Source organism: Filicampus tigris, chromosome 10, assembly GCF_054856515.1.
Source record: "Filicampus tigris isolate MCC_2025a chromosome 10, RoL_Ftig_1.0, whole genome shotgun sequence".
In the NCBI taxonomy this organism is placed as follows: Eukaryota; Metazoa; Chordata; class Actinopteri; order Syngnathiformes; family Syngnathidae; genus Filicampus; species Filicampus tigris.
Genome location: NC_141226.1, coordinates 16,937,152 through 16,955,379, shown reverse-complemented (window position 1 = coordinate 16,955,379; position 18,228 = coordinate 16,937,152). Strand labels below are relative to the sequence as shown.

At 38.9% G+C, this 18,228-nt stretch overlaps 1 long non-coding RNA gene across 2 annotated transcripts in view; it reads right to left on the bottom strand.

The window, feature by feature from the left end:
• LOC147141074 (uncharacterized) overlaps positions 1-18,228 on the bottom strand; it is a 98,119-nt gene that overhangs the window by 20,235 nt on the left and 59,656 nt on the right. The window contains exon 4 of one of the 2 annotated variants that reach the window (XR_015088406.1): positions 9,062-9,140. The exons of the other annotated variant lie outside the window; for it this stretch is intronic. This is a non-coding gene — a long non-coding RNA (uncharacterized LOC147141074). The remainder of the gene's footprint in view (positions 1-9,061; positions 9,141-18,228) is intronic. 2 annotated transcript variants of the gene reach the window in all.

Sequence of the window (18,228 nt, the reverse complement as noted above, 5' to 3'; positions counted from 1 at the left end):
CATTAATGAAATTAAATTCCTCTCCAAATTTCAATCAATCATTCAATCAGACAGCCATTCCAATTTACAAAGAGTCTCAGGTTCTTAGAAAGAACGTATTTGGCAAGCTCGCGAGCAAGCTACTCTGCGTTCTTCATATTGAGAAACAGCCAAAGTCCAGATAACATCACACGTTCTCTTTCATATTTTCAATTACAACCTCTGGCAGAGATCAAACTAATTAATCAAAAAGCAGAACACATAAATTCCAATTTGGTTTAACCTTTCTTTGGATTGATTTGTAAGCAGGTGATCATTTTCATTCCTTCTACGCTACAATTTGTATTATACCAAAGTTACAAGTAGTTTACAACCCCAACACTGCCTGGAAGCCTCAGAGTGGGCGGTTGCTGTATGAACAAATCACAAATGAAGAGTAACCGACTGCAAAATAACAGGGACCGAACCAACCAAAAGAGATGATTTCTTTCACTATATTGACCTGTTTTCTCTCCATGACAAAATAAAGGGAGGGAACAAAAAAGTGTGGGATGAAAGCACTTTCATCGCATTTCTCCTAATGAGGATCTAACGTGGATCAAACCGCACTATCCATCAAAAGGTGTCTCACTATGGAGTGTACACCACAGTAAATGCCGCACATTCATTCCGATTAGGTGTAAAGGTCTGCGCTCCTGTGGCTATTCATCTCTACGGTCACACCAAAACCTGTGTTTTTAACCATTTGTTCCAATAAAATCATAAAAGCGCAACAGGGTGCACTTCCTGATCATTACCGTCCACCCTGTAGCTGGAACACACTTTCCATCCCACAGCTCGGAACAATGTTCTGAGAGATGTGATTAAAGTCCAGCGCGGCATGATTGGAACCAGTCCCGTTTTAACATGAGAAATATGATAGGTGAGTCACCAGTCACTTGTATCAGGCGACATAGTGGGAACCCGAAACAAGACTCGCCCCTATTTTCCAGTGCTTTCCTGGAATTGGTTTTTCAAGAGCAGAGTACTAAACACCACAAAAAAAAAAAAAAAAAAAAAAAATCACAGCTGATAAATAATAACAAAAAAATAAGAGTTTGTTTTAATTACTTTTTCATAGCAGCCATTGTGAGACTCTGAAAGAAATAATGTACCGCTAAATGAAGACATTTGTTCCAAGCACAATCATAAAATCTCTATTGACAACACAGGCAATGTTTTAAGTAGAGCCCGACGGATTAATCGGTCTGCCCATTTAAAACCGGCCAATATTAGTCCTTTTTAGATCTCTTTTGAAATGAAAACACGATATACTAATTGAGCTGCGCTTTTCTATTCGCACCAACTGCTTTATCTTGCATCATCCTCTACGAACCATGAAGCAGGGTGCTGACTTTAAATACGATTCACAATTCATTTGGTCCTTGGCAAAGGTCTGTATGGTCATTAAAGCATTGCTGAAAGCACAAATGCTAATGGTAGCCTTATACACGGTTGCGTTTGTGGAGTATAAGTTAAACAGCAAAATGCACTCGTTTTTAGCCATCTCTGGGGGCGGCCATTTTGTCTTCTGTCGTCTGAAAATGACATCACAACTGCTCACAATGACCAATCAGGTCTCAGATTCAGAAAACAGGTCAGCCGTGATTGGTCGTTGTGAGCAGTTTGGATGTCATTTTCAGTCGACAGAAGACAACATGGCTGTCCCCAGAGATGGCTAAAAAAGTAGTGAATTTTGCTGCTTAACTTATATTTGAGAAACTCAAAATTAATCAGAATGCCGTGTTTCAACTCGTGGGCCTGCTGGGAACATATTGTTGAAAAAATATGTTTGGGTTGACCTCTGCTTTAAGTACACTTCAATGCATTTGCATTTATACTTAACTGCCTGGTTATGAACATTTATTTAAGTTGCACTACCATTTAATGGAATCCTTATCTACAATAGGTACACTTTAATTTTCCTATATTTAAACTGTGCCTTACAAGAACATACTTTTTAGCATTACTACCTTACCGTATTTGAATGTTGGCCACCATGGTGGTACTTTGAGAGCCAAATATCTTTTGAAGTGGTACTTTGTGTAAATACTTCAAGAATCACCGCACTAAGAACTTCAAATTACTTCAAAAAGAGCATCGGAAGGATTATAAGACAAACTTCAAACCCAAAAGCGCAGCTGACAAAAAGATTAGAGGCAATAACAGACATGTCAGAAGGGCGGTGAGAAGACTAAACACCTCACAGTGTGCCTTGTCAGAATCAGAAGAGCAGATACAAAATTTTCCTCTCAAATGAAAGGTGTCTCGCACCTGCTGAACAAGAGAAGAGAAGAAAAAGTGGCGTGTGGGCTTCTGAGCTGAATCCGGAGCTCGATGTCAGATTTTAAGTCAGCCGGCCTCAGCGTGTTACCCCTGCCGTGAGGATCTATAGACCACCTTCTGTGCGACTTGCTGCTTTGACTTCTCTGGCAGCACTTTGAGGCTGAGAGACGGCAACCTGTCGTCTCACACGGGGGTCGTGGCCGGATAACTGCGCAGACTATGTGTGGGGTTTAATTGGCTGGTTGCACATTTGAATTTCAAGGTTTTTTACCCCGCTTAGTCGGGGCTTAAATAAGGCACGGTTGCTGGAGGTGGAAGCGGAGGCCCAGATCTTGTCCCTGGCTGCCAGAACAAAAGATGTGTACAATTGTGGACAAAAAGGCCACGATTCACCAACATGACACACCAGATGGTTGGTTTCACAGATTGGGGGGGGGGCTGGGGTAACAATTCCATCTGGGAAAGAGCTGATAAAAAGGGCTGAAAATAACTCGGAAAGTGATTGGGCCAACAATCCCATCCATAACGGGGAAACCAGACAACCAAGCAGAAAAGTAAATGACAACACAGCCAGAGAGAAGAGGGAAAAGCCTTCTGTGACATGTATGCAAGGGGGTGGGGGAGGACACGTCCACCTCAGTTTCAGAAAGACCATGATACGTCCCCGCCACTTTAATACGGAAAAAAATGTGGGATAAATATCAGGTAAAACAAAATGTTCCACTTCCACTGGGACGGTATTGATCCTGCTGATGCGTTTAAGTTACACCAAAAAAAATAAAATAATACATGTCGGAATTTGTACTGCCAGGTTCCAATTTAAATCAATAAGACAGAGCCGCTATTATAGTGGAGTAAATGTTTTTTAAAAATCAGTTTTTCATTGCTTAAACCAGTACGGAGGAGAATGAAAAGATCACTTTCCGTTCAGATGTTTTTATAGCCTCTGATAATTTCTTCAGTTGATGCCATTGTTTAGAATCTTGTAGATTCTGCCTCAACTCCTCCAAGGACGTCGATTGTTCGATTTATTGTTGTCCAGTCAATTATGTCAGCTTGAAGCTTGGCATCACAGATCTGGGAGTTTATTGAGACCGATGGATTTACACTGCATGCTATAAATGACAATTTGGATGTATTGCACTTAGGTGTCACAATTGGAATTATAGAATATATGCATTATAGCAGTGTAAAAGCAAAACAAAAAATATAATTGAATTGGACAGATTCTGATAGGAATCGGCCCTCTTCCAAATGTGGATAAAAATCGGAATAAGATAAGAATCTATCGATCTATACCTGTGGGTGATGTATAGACTTCTGTGTGTGCCCAAAGTACACAAAATAAACATTAAAACATGAAAAAAAAACACTTGCTGTAAATCTAAACTACAGTTAAAGCATAGACAAGTGGAAATGGTCTAAACATTGAAGTTTCGGCTATCATAATTCTGTGGATCACCCTCATTTAAATCAAAGGAGAAGAAGCTTCACCCAAGACCAATGCAATTCTTTGTAGTGTTGAAATCTTACATTTATGTATTTTTGGTTTATTTCCATGTTGATGCTTGGAATTATTTACTTGTACTTTGGTCATCTGCACACACAAGTTGTTTTAACATGAACATGGAAATTGTATCTGCGTATTAAATCAGACTCTCGGATCTGTGAACCCCTTGATCAGTGATGTAATCAATCAATCGGGGGTCAGGCTGCAACTGTTAAAAATTTGCTTCTGACTTTTTATCAACCGCCCTCTAAAATATTGCTGCCAATCTCCTACACAGATATATGACCACATTGTTTAGATGAAAGAATTCAAAGCCAATTCCTTTCATGTTCCAAGACCGAGCTTCGGATCGCTTGGGGAAATAAAATGTATCGATTTTCTGCCAGTCTTGGCCCAGCACTCTCTTATCAGAGAGGTTGAGCACCTCACCATGCAAGCAACAGAACACAAATAGACCACAAATGATAATGTGTGCTGTAGAAAATAGAGGCTTTGACCCTCTGTATGTCATGCACTTGGCACCCCAAAATGCATGCTTGAGCCAAGCCAAGTCCCAGCGAGCACACTTGGATTGTTTTCCCCAAATATTGGCAGCCCAGTGATAGATGCCAGTGAAAATTTGATTCAACTGAGTGGGTGTATTGAATTGTCAATAGGAAACAAAAGACTCCCAGCAGCTCACTCCACCGGTCTGGATGTAACTTGTGTAGCGTAGATCCATCCAATAAAGATGAAAATGAAAATCAATCTTCCTTTTGAATCAATCCTTGTGATGATGGTGATTAAAATGTGTTCTTTTTAAATACTTCTGATTCATATAATTAGCAGTTTTGCGATGAGTCTTGTTCTTGGTCACTGTAGTTGTAGAAAAAAAAAAGATTTTACGTATGTGCCTTAGAATAGAAATGATAAGTGTTAATGTTTGGATAAATTATTTGCCTTCAGTTGTTTTTTTTTGTAGGTATGCTATAATGACAGCAATGCCAAAGTTTATGTGAGCGAAAGTTACAGGTGCTAATCAGAACAATGGGTAGACTCAACACTTTAAACTATTTGCAGCGCTAAGCTAGTGGGGGAAAAGTGGCGACACATTTCAGGTTTGTGCACAGCGCGAAAACCAAACTAACAAGGATGCCTGCACATTGTGATGCATATGGATGAACAAAACGATACAATCACAACGGCAGTGGACGGAAAATTCAAGCATGTATCAAGTTGAACACAAACAAGTTCCTATCTCATCTACTAATTTGATCCATTAAGTTTTAGTTAAAAAAAAGTGACTAATATTACTGAATCTTACTGAGCTTAGTTGGGACCATTACCATGTAAAACAAGAAACGTGACTTTTTCAGTGAAAAGAGTAGTACACTAGAGGTGCAACGATTAATCGATTATCACATTATTCGATAAATATTTTGAGAATCCAACGGAGACCAAGACAGCCGATGTTGCTTTTGCCACCAAAATGCGCTTGAGAGATGATGAACCTTTGTTTTTTTTGTTTTCCCCTGGTCCTCACCCTTCCAAATTCTTCTCGTGCTTTTTCCCACTGACTGACACACCGTATCCCAGTCACCAAGTGGCCTCTCCATCCATCTTGAGTGACAGATAAAGGAGTGTTGGAGGAAGGGAAATCGATGCATGAACATTCCACAGTCTTTCCTCTCCTCTGACCTTCAATCCTCACCTCAGAGAGGTCAAATCACAGCGATGGCATTTGCAATTCCCGCAATGAGGAATGAAGCACTGCATGTTTTAGCATCCTTCTTTCAGACGTATTAAATATGTCTAGACAGTATGACCGTACTAGCTGTACTGAGGTATTTTTTAAAGTCGGGCCGGGAGTTTAATGATAGAATAATAAAGAATGATTTTGCTTATTGCAGGAGCACTTCCAGCCTACACTATTAAATGGATGCAAAACATGTTGCAGCGAACACGAACAGCAAGCGGGCTAACATTAGCATCAATGAGTACAAACAAGCCTAGTTTGTCTCAATTACCGGCTGAACGAGAGGGAGGAATATTGTTGGTCAGCCAGTGACTTTTTTTTTTCTCCCGCCAGTCTCTTCGAGTTGCTGGTGCAAATGATGTCAGACTGATAACAGAAGCACATTGCACTATTGTTAGCGTTTTCCTAGCATGAGGATCATTAGTCCATAAATGGATGAATTGACCAGAAAGCAACGATTTTGAAACTTAAAGTGGGGATATCAACCCAAACACATTTTTTCCAAGAATATGTTCCCAGTAGGCCCACTAGTTGAAACATGGCATTCTGGTTAATATTGTGTTTGTGGAATATGAGTTTAGCATATTTCACCCCTTTTAAGACATCTCAGGGTGCGGCCATTTTGTCACTTCTGTCAACAGAAAATGACATCACAACTGCTCAGGGCTCAGGTAACGACCAATCACGGCTCAGCTTTAGAAAACAGGTCAGCTGTGATTGGTTGTTACCTGAGTAGTTGTGATGTCATTTTCAGACGATGGAAGTGACAAAATGGCCGCCCCCAGAGCTGGCTAAAAATGAGTGGATTAACTCTTATTCCACAAATGCAATATTTATCCGAATGTCTTGTTTCAACTATTGGGCTTTCATAGAACATATTCTTAAAAAAAAATGTATGTTTGGGTTGACTTTATTGACCACTTTATGTAGAACAGCACCAACTGTTGTTTAAGATCACATCCGTCTACTTGTTGAACAAATTGTATTTGCGCTGAAAAACCACAGCTTCCTGTGCCCGGTGTTTTTATTCGATTAAATGTGATTAATAAACAAAGCCTGGAATTAAATTTTAATCAAGTCCCACCACTACTTTAAAGATGTTAAAGCAAGTCGATTGTGGTCGCAATTGGTTGAACTGATATTGACATGCTACAAATGCAGGTCTCCAAAAGTCGAAGACGCTTTTGGAATTTGACCTTTAGAGGGTCCAAGACGATGAATCCCTTTTAGGTGAAATGAATGTATTAGTCTCTCCCGGTGATTAATTACGAACAGCAAATGGCTGCCACGGGTGACAGCTTGTGTGATAACATTTCTTATCAGTGACCTCCATCGGTGGACCTTGCCATAACTCATACAGTCCTGATTTAGAGCTTCTCTCATGGAAGTTTTCTGTAGAGCCACAGTTAAATTGATTCCCTGATTTAAAAAAATAAAGATTAATACATGCAGCAATTTCACCTCCACGTTACACCTATAACATTACCTTCATATCATTAATTGGTGCCAGTATGATAGATCACGATCATGTCAAGCACTAATTGTGAACAAAATTTGGTAAAGTCACATAACAAAGGTGTTGGGATATTCTTGCCCGTATGTGTGAAAACTGTGTTCTATGGATCCAAATCTACAATCATGTTTTCTAGGTTGGACAAGTTTGTAAACAACATTATTAATTTACAATAACATAGCCATTAGCAGGTCTAGGCAGGAGTAGTGGAGGGAAAACACCCCACTGATGAATCAATAAAAGTGAAAAGAAAATACTACTCGTTTGTACACGTGAGATCCCTGTGGAGCTCATTTATATCAACAACATGATTTTTTATTGTACGATTGCTTTATCCAAAGGTAACACGGGTCACATTACTTGTATCAGGGTATTGGCTCACTTAAAGAAAGTTATTGTTGGATATTACCAGTGGTGGATGGTGCTAAAATTGAAAATCCTCAGACTTGGGAGTTTAAATCGTTTCATGGCCAGGCTAAAACCTCAATTCACTTGTCCATCCAAACACTTTTCCCCCATTGAAGTTTAAATCATAAAAAAAGAAAATCTAAAGAAATACAGTAAACCCCACTCCATCACGGGTTGTTTTTTTTCATTTTTTTGGGGGGGTGCCAATTAAATCTCTATTTTGTTCTGACACCGGTTTATTTTGGGCGTATTTTCACTGTTGGCCATTAGATGGCAGCGTACTATTATGTTTGACTCAATTTGAGACAAGAGTGAAAACAGGAAACATTTCTAGCACAGCCTAGTTTTTGCTGAAGATAATTCAATGTCAAATACTCTTAAATCCTGCTTTTTACGCCAAGAAAGCGATAGGTGTAGTTTCATTTCATAAGGACATATTTGGGCAGGATTATTGATGTATATTGTGTTTGTTTGGAAAAAAAAAGGGATTTGTTTCCTGTAAACAAAGAGGGATCTGTTCACTGTAACACCACAATATTTGTGTCTTTTCTATTGCTCTCTCTAGTCTCAATATGTTTTAAAATACGTTTACAGTATATTATTTTTGATATATGATATAAAAACCATGCCTAAAGAGTATTTGTTCTCATTTTGTTTGTTTGACTATCCCGTTCAATATTCGGTTGAAAGTGTGACTGTGGTGCTTTTTGGCCATACACGAGAGCATGACATATCTTAATTGCTCCATTTTTTCCTTTACTTCACTCGAGTGGTGGCATAGCTTAGAAAAATCCTAACTAGGGTCACTCACAAGTCAAAGTTAATGACCGTCAAACATGTTACAGGAAGTCATGTGTGATCTATTGGGAATGATGGTCTGGCTAACTAACTTTAAGAGGTAATTACGCACACTATTTTTTCCCCAATAGAAATGCAAATATACTGTAATTTGATACAAATAATGTACCATTTTACTGTACTGGCATGTGCTAAAAATGGACTAATATTAGCATTTACCTGTTAGCCTTTAGTCCATTTTTAGCCTACAAGAGTAGTGTTATTGATTTGTACAAATACAAAGCAGACTTACGATAAGGAACATGTTCAATTCAAACATTGCTGACAAAGTAAGCAAAAAAGTCAGAACTTTTTAAAGATTTTTATCTCCGGTCTGAAACTTGAGTGCTCATAATTCTATGTATATGTAATTGATTTATATCCATCTTCACATATAGTGCAGTAAGTAAATAAATTAATGCATTGTCAAACGACATGTACTAGCACGTATTGTTTTACAGTTACAACTAATCGCTGAATGGATCAGGACATAATTCATTTACAGTTTAGAAAAACAAAAAGGCAGAAAGCGCATAACATCGTCATCACTATTGTGGATGAAGGTCTTCTAATATGACTCAAAAAATGCAAGTGGGATGTGTGTGGGGCATTTTTCAGTCATGAAACCGTTCCTGGTAATAAACTGAATACTAAAGAACAAGGTTGTTGGAAAGTGTAAGTAAAACCTTGAGGAGATCATCCGCTTTTCGCCTCGAAAGAACATACCAGAGTGCTCTAAAATGGTTGTTTTTACCTGAATAGCAATCTCCAGGTTCATTAGGAGCACATGCGAAGCCAGTGAATAGAAAATTCCTCTTGAAATTGTTGCTCATCTAAAATACACAAGGAGACGTTCATTATTCATGCGAATAATTATTTTATAACGTTCCATTATCAAACTAAGTGACGAGGCCTTAATGGTATCTACATACACATACGCACGGAAAGATAAAATGGGCTTTGGCCTGACAAATACTGTACGTTTATTAATATAAATGATGTTTATTTCCCAGCCCGTTATATAGAGGCTTTGACCATCGGCAGCAAGTGGCCTAACAATAGCGAATAGGGCAGATGAAGGTCGCATGTAATTACATTTGCCCCTTGGCTTAATTAGATCACCTTCAAGTCAGTGTTGTGTGATTGCGCATGCATGTGAACATACAGTATGCGTTTAAAAAAAAAACAACAAAAAATCTCACGGAGAACATTTTCACAGCCATCTTATTTGCGTCATACGGGATGATGCAAGTTTTGATTATTTTGACAGGCATGCGTCAGATGCCTAAGCGTACTGTTTACCATGTCATGTTTGTCTTCTCAACAGATGAGCATGGAGTCATTATAGCTGACAAAACACACCAGAGTTGTGGATTGTTGCTAATAATGGAGCATTCATCATCATCATCATCATCATCATCACAGTTGCTCGTCTTTCTCCTGCATAACGCATGAGTGTGTTGCGTTCAATCAGATAGCAGCTGACAAGCTCAAATGTGCTGGTGTAACAAGCGATAGCTCTGTATACTCAATTTGGCTCATTTGTTTTCCGTAGGAAATAATGGAAATAAAACGATTGTCTCCATTAAGAAAAACTTTTATTTTGCCACATTTTGATGTCAGCTAATTTACATAATAACCACACCCCACACTGAGTTTCTCTGCCAGTGACATGGGAGGTAGGGCAGGCAAGGATACAGGGCCACTTTCAAGCGACGGCCATGTCCAGCTGCTGGACAAAACTGCCGGAAACACTTATGCAGAAATCATTCACATCCCCCATGTGTGTGACTGCGATGTCAAAAGCCGTTTTTAATCACTTAACATGTATGAGGTTTCAGGGTTTCTTTTTAAATGTACTTATTCTGCATTGCTGCACATCTGTACAGAAGAAGGAAACTTAAACCGGTGGTTGAGAATTATAGTTAGTTCCTTTTTTTTTTTTTTTTTTTTTTTTTACACAATAATTGAATTTTTTTTTCTTGTACTCAGCAAATACCCAATATATTGGAAAAAAAACTACAACTAATACAAAAACTAAATTAGAAAAAAAAAGCTTTTAAAGCTTTTAAAAACAAATAAAACTGTTCTAAAAACTTAGAATTTTTTTATTTTTTTTTTTTACAAAAAGTCCCAAATGAAATAAAAACTAACTTTAATGAACAATCCAAATCTGTATTATAACCCTGGCCCTGCTATTTACAATACTCTTGTAATTGATGCGCCCCTAAAAAGAAAAGACAAAAAAAAAAAAAAAACCAGATATAAAGCATTAGTGAATGTTGAAGAGCAAATGTGTGGTGGTTCACTGTATTGCCGTTGCTTGCTTTTTCCCTCTGGGCTCTGCTCCTGCAAGTAAAGGTCAATCTAGCGCCAACGTCACCACGCTGTTAAAAACACAACTTGTATTTTTTGCTCTAAAACAGTCATTCAAGTTGGAAAAAGTGACATTTCCGGCAACAATATTAGCGCAACAAAGCAAGCGAGTTGTTTTGACTTATTTCTTTAAGTCGGGGTTCCATAAAAGAGACGACCATTCTGTAAATGCTTATTTCTTTGTTTTGAAACCCAGTTTTCACCACAGCAAAACTTAAAACATTTAGTTGAATTGGCCAACTTAACATTTTATCGGAGTTTGTTGCCTTGAAATTTTGATTTCACCCAACGATATACATACCGTTAGGGCTGCTCGATTATGAAAAAAACTATTAATCACGATTATTTTGCTAATAATAAAAAAAATAAAATAAATAATAATAATAAAATAAAAATAAAAATCATGTATTTTTGGTAGAAAACAAGAAAATGTTTAAACGAAAAAAATATAAAGACAAATGCATGTAAGTTCCTTTGAGACCAAACAATATTTATAAAATGAGTTATTATAAACTAAAAAAAGGTGCAAATGTATAAATTCAAGTATGATTTCCTTGCGTAAACAAACTTAGTGTGTTGGATATAAATGCATATTAATAATCGCTTTTTACCATTATGCCAAATTGTAAGCGTGGAGTGTAATAATCGTAATTGTAATTGAATTTCGATTGCACAGCCCTAGATACGTATATGTCGATTTTTTACAGCGCATGCTAATGAAAGTCTGATTCGCCATAAGCTCAGCAGCAAACGTACAGTATGTGGCGAAGCATACGTCACTTCACTTGCGTGAGAAAGGGTTGCCTCAAAGAGGCTAATTTCAGCAAGAAAAGAAATAGGATGTAAATTGTATTATAATTCTTGATCCTTTGGGTCTTTAGTTGAAAGCATGTCTCAGACATATTATTAAGACACCTGGGAATGGTTTTAAATGGTGAAAGAAAGTGCATAATTTGACGCCTGTAAGTACTGCAAATACACAAGGGAAATTAGTGACCTCACAATCGCCAATTGGTTTTTACAACTCCTCCCAGTATTCCCCTGAGGTACGATATACCGGCTACTGTATCTCAAGCATGTACTAGAGGGCATGTATACTTGAGATTCCATTCTATTGACTATTCTCAGACACCGTCACCACAGAGAAACGGCTTGGCTGCTCATTTAATCACACTGGAATTATTCCAAGGTGACATTATTGCCTGCATTCCACGTTGCACTGTGCTCAGCCACCAACTCTCCAGCCCCGCCCGTTCTTCCGCCACTTCCATTTTTCATTGTCATTTTAAACTGTCAACCTTTACTCCGGCGCTCTGTGTTTCTCTTGCGCCGTCCTTGGTCTAAGTACCCGTCGCCTCAAACTGGGAGCGCCGCTATTACCACGCATGGCTGTTTGCAGGAATGGACAAGAAAAAAAAAAAATGCTAATGATGTTGGCTTGCACTTACAGCTAATTACAATTCTATAAATATGGTGAAGGTGGGTGGCGTGATGGATGTAGTGTGTCAGAAGTCCGGTGAGCAGGGGTGTGCAGGTGATCAATATTGAAGTATTGAATGCATAACAACACATACGCACCTAATGAACCAACAGTGTTTATCTGTTAATTACATATGAGACTCGCACACACCAAATACACAAACACAGGTCTTAGCATTCCTCTCACAGTGCTAAACTATCCTGGCCCGGCTAGATAATGGACGGTTATTTCGCATGACAAATCGGCAAGCAGCGGGCGCATTCCTCTATTTTCGCCCACTCACACTTTATCTCCACCAACCCTTCCCGAGCATTCATTTACTGCAGGTAATTCTCAATGCGACAAATTGGACACTCTATCTGTAGAATGTAATGCTCCCTTTGTCCCCAAAGCATCGGAATTTATTCCGCTCACCATTGCATCGTTGTGACCGTGGACGGCTTTCAACATATTGGGGAGGTTAATTGAGCTAATAGTTGGCGTTGGCAAAATGAACAAACAGAGTCCATATCGCGGTTAACTTTCTTGTACACTCGTATTAACCGAAAATTAATACATTTGCTTCAAAGACAGTTATCCATCAGTATAACCTTTGCTGAAGTGAAACGTTTTGATTTTTTTTTGCAAAATACCCCCCCAAAGAATTGCTTTTCCTATTTACTATTTACTTACTACTAAAATGCGTGACTAAAACATCCACCTGTGCAGTTAAAGGTTTTATGATGGGAAGTGTTTTCCATTTCCATGATTAGCTATGTGAAAAAATAAAAATGAAATATGACGCATACTGTGACAGATTGCCCTCCACCTTCAACTGTACTCTTGAAAAATGATAGTTTATAACAGGCATCCAAATGCAATCATTTCTAAACGTTCGTGTCAAATAAAATTTCAATGGTACTTTTTTTTTTTTTTTTTTACTCTTACAATCACCGTAACCGTCTGTGCTGCAGTAATTCCTCTATTCAAAAAAACCCTGCCATGGCAGATTACGATATGAAAAAAAAAAAAAAAAAAGAAAGAAAAAAAATCATAAACTTGCATAAACTCTGGTATAATCCCTAATTACAGGATGAATTCTGACTCAACGCGATATTACTTTGCGAGAACGGCTTTCACACACAAAGTAGTTTGTTGGGAAGCAACCGCTATGTTTGACGTAAAGTCCTTACCAGATTTGAAGTGTGCATATTGACATCTTCTTCACCACATTTGATAGGACTGTCGACGTTTAAAAGCTGACTTTCTGCTGGATCTAAAAAACATTGAGAAATGTTTGCACTGAGGAGTTTGGTTGAGATACCAGATGCATAAAGCTCTACGGTACCTTGGAAGTAACTGAAAATCACTCGGGTGGACGTTTTACCAAAAAGAAAAGAACCTTGGTCCAAGGTTCGGGTTAAAAACACGCTGGGTTTGCTGCTACAAAACTGAAGTTTATAAGTGGAAATAGGGGATGAAAAAAGAAAAAAAAACACTCAGCCATTAAAAAGTAAAATCGTGGGAAATGTGGAAACAATGCATGTCCACTAAATAAAAAGCTTAGTCGGAAGTCTTTGGGTGACGTCACATTGTAGGCCAAAACGTTGCCTTTTCCAATTTAATGCTGAGAGCAGATTATTTTTTTTTGGGGGGGGGGGGGACTCTCTCTTTCCATGTACAGTCAATTTCGAGTGACACCTATCGGGCACGATCGTGTTTAATTTCCCACAACACATAAACAACCTGTACACACAAATGCATGGCTTGCATGTAAGTAACTCTACAAGCAGTAACAACAAAGAAATAAACAATGACAAAGATATTCAAAGGTTGCAATGTGTTTGCTTGACCTGAGCTGACTCTTCCTCTCCATTGATTTCACTGAGGGTGACCGCCTCAGTACTCCACTGACTTCTGTTGGCAATTAGTAGATGATTTAATGGACAGCATTTTTACTTGTCCGTAATTTCCTTTGAAAGCAAGGAATAAAAAAAAAAAAAAAAAGGATTCTGTCAGTGGAACTATGCAGTGTACATCTAGCCTTTAGGTTGTCTTGGTTCAAACAACATGTATTGAAATACACACAATCAGTTGTAAGGCGGACTCCGGGTCCCCACTTCGCAAAGGACAACTTTATATCATCACTGGAGATCTTCTTGCAGTTCCTTATAAACGTACTCTGCATGCGCCGAGTTCCTGCACGGACTCCAGTGACTCTGTAATGCTTACGCCATGGAGTCCGCACACCTCTCCTGCGCTGAACTTAAAAGGTATGAGAGAACCCACTTCGATTGGCCGGGAATCAAGTTGTGTTCACTCCCACAACGGTGCAAACGCCCATTTCTAGCTGCACGAACATACCAAAAGAAAGAAAATTCCACCCATGCGCACAGTTAGATTGCACTTTACGCTAGACTTGCGCTGGGCACGAAACTAGGACCCTGTATGTTAAATGAAAGTGTGTATATACTAATCGTCGATAGGGACGCCTTCTCCGCAAAGCTTCAGAGCGTCTAATACTGCGGGCGACATGCAGTAGGACTTCATGTAAGACTGTTTCCATAGTCTGGTGCTGCTGTTTTAGTTAGCAACAGAGTTCAAATTGATTAAACAGTCAATTCATTCATGCCTGTATATAAATAACAGTGTCTGTGAATTTAGGTATTCCATGTTTGCATTAAAAATGCATGTTTGTTCAATTACAGTATTGAGGCCAGTGACATGTAGTGACAGGCAGGAAAATTAAACGTTCGTCCACAAGCGGACAGAATCAAACTTTGAAACCAATTTATGAGATTTGTTTGGTGGTATGCCATACCTTTTTTAATGTAAAAATTGGGCTCTTGCGCAATAGAGGTCTGGATATTTTCTATGTAATCTCAGTATGCTTATGTATATGCCCTGCTCTGCTAAACCGGATAAACATGATATATAATAAATGATATAGCTATGAGTATTTATTTTGAGAAAAAAAAAATCATTTGTTTGACATTTTCAACTTCCTCTGCAAACACTAACACAAGTATGACCTGTGGGGCCATTAGTTTTGGCCTCTTGAAGCGCACTCTAAAGCTCTTGGCAACTCTCCTCCCATGGGCACTGCTTCTATTTATTTTTAACGTCAGCGGCTGCACCTTGTCCTTTCTCTCGCTTTCGTCTTTGGGCAAATCTGACAGATAAGCCGAGAGGGAGGAGGCAAACATTGCACACAACAAGTTCTTCTGGAGCTCACAGTTATTTACAATGAAAGGATTTCAGTAAGCCCGCTCAGGTGGAATAGATTCTAAAAGCAGTTGTAGTCGTATGAAGAGCGCTATTAAACGCTAAGCTCAGCCTGGCTGGTAGCGCGCACGCACCGTAACAGCGTTGACAATATGTCGGCGACATGTTGAAGTTAGAGCAGCGTGTAAATGTAAATGCTAACTCCAGTTGGACTGCCTCAGTTAGCTCGCAGGCTTTTCTTAAAAGAACTCTTATGCAACTCCTGATTGCTTCTTGCACAGCAGGGAGTGAAGCCTGCTCAGTGCAGGCCGTTGCGTGCTCCAAGCAAACAAGTCTGCATGACCACTTTTGAAGATCAAGGATTTTTCTTTTTTTTTTTTTTTTTTTTTTTAAGCGGTTCCTCTTGAGCGTGAGCAAGCGTCTGTCATACGGAAAAGTCCAAGATGATCATTTAAAGTGAGAGGAGATCACTGAGGCACTCACACAAAAGTAAAAAGGAATGCTTGACACCAAATTTCTCTCCAAGGGTACGCCAGAATATCTGAGTAAAAGATGGAAGGTTATTCCTTTGGAATTTTGGAAATGCAGCCATATGCATACCACGACAGTATATGTGGCGATGTCCATCCATCCATTTTATGTACCGCTTATCCTTTTCAGGGTTGCTAATCCCAGATGACTTCAGACTACATCCTGGATTGCTCAACAGCCAATCACATGGGCACATAGTGGGACAAACAGGCGTAACCGCTGACATCTAAGGCCTTTTCACACTGCACTTAGCTAAACTCAACTGACGAAACCATTCTTTGAGTATATGCTACGAAGTCCACATGAAATGACAAGGGCCAGATCTGGCCCGTGGGCCTTGAGTTTGACACCTGTGCACTTGTGCTAATTCAAGTGTTGGACAAACACACTGTGGGCCACCAATGTTTTCAGTTGTGAGATACTCTCCCACATACCTACACTACACAATTGTCCTTGGTTATCACAAACAGCCATTTGTGTTACAATTGGAAAAATCGAAAAACCTTGACAAAAATATTAAAGTACCACCTTTATCTTTGTCTTTTGTGTTATGTTTTTTTTGTTGTTGTTGTCTGTTTAAAGTGCAGGCTTTTTGCACATGGGTGCCTTGGACTGGTCAACATATAAAGTAGGGCATTTTAAGGGCAGCCAAAGCACCTGTCAGTACTGTAAATTGCACAAATAGCGGTCACGTCAGATACTGCAAAGGTCCCTGGAGTAAAATGCCACACATGAAGCTAAATTTAAGTCTCCAATAAATATATTCATGATAAACCGCACTTTTGCAGAGTGGCCTTTTATTGTTATGAGACTTACTAACCAGCACTTAATCTTGATATCTCACACAAAATAGGAGAATCATCTGTAATAATAATGTTACACAAACGTAAAATGAAAGCAAAGGCACAATTGTTAATCACTGTTTAGTATGTATGAAGCACAGGGCCCCTTTGAAAGTGATGAACTATAAGCCATGTTGATTGAAGGTAATCTGGCAGGCCCACTGTGAGGTGAGGAGTCATGATCCTAAAGGTTGCCAATAAAAGCATTCAATAAATACAATTACTGCCTCGTTGTTGTGTGTGCATACAAATGACAATGGCAGAAAATACCAGACCATGATGGTACCATATCATACATAGTCCAAAACGACATGTGTTTGCTGTCCTATTTTGCGGATCCCATCAAAGGAGTCATTGATTGATCAGCAAATTATGACATTACAATCAATCACCGATTTTGCATGAAATGCAAAATATCTGCCGAGCCGATCCAGCCAATCAGATCTGTGTGCAATAGATTTCCTGACATGTTTCCTAATGATTGATTAAAGTGGAAATCAACCCAAACATATTTTTTTCAAGAATATGTTCTCAGCAGGCCCACTCGTTGTAACACAGCATTCTGATTATTATTGCATTTGTGGAATATGATTCATGCAGCAAAATCCACCCCTTTTTAGCCATCACAGGGGGGCGGCCATTTTGTCACTTCGGTCGACTGAAAATGACATCACAGGGAATATTGAAGTTTGCAAAGAACATATTCTTGAAAAAAAAAATGTTTGGGTTGACTTCCCTTTTAAACTGTTGAGTATGTTCTGGGTCAGGGCTCATATAACTGTTTGACAAAATCAGAGGATGATGATGTCTTCAAAGATTTCTCTCGTAGGGCTGAAAGCTTCAAGAGGTCATTTGTGCCGGCCGCCATTAGACTGCTAAATGGACTTGGCTAATATGCATTCTTGTTATTATTGTCAAGAGCTTTTTAACTTTTAATGTATTAATTTATTTATATGTTTTTATGCCCTTGTTTTTTTTTTTTTTTTTTTGCTGACTGTGTGCCTTGTGTATGAATGCACTTCTTGCTACCAGACACCTCGAATTTCCCCTAATTTAATAAAGTATCTATCTATGCCAGACATGAGTGTCTGTCTGGGATAAGTGAAAACCATGGTAGACAGATCGAGCACAGTCCACGTTTGGTGAGGCAGTCCTTACACCACCGCTGTCTAGGTGTCATTCCTTTTTGGAAAGAAAATTAAGTCTATCATCTTATCTCGCTCTCCTGGATATTATTTGTCATTTTAACTCGAACACAAAGAAAGACGAACCTATGATTTTGACCTTATACAACTCCCTTTCAAATTTCACCAATGTGTCTTATTTTTGTGAGGCCATACTGACATGGGCATCTCCTTGCGGGGCTTTTTTTTTCAAACCAAAATAGAGAAAATTCTGCAAATACAGAGGCGTAAAAAAAAATATGCCTGCATTAACTTGTTTACTTCTACAGCAGAACTGCACTGGCCTAAGGTTTTAAAACAGAAA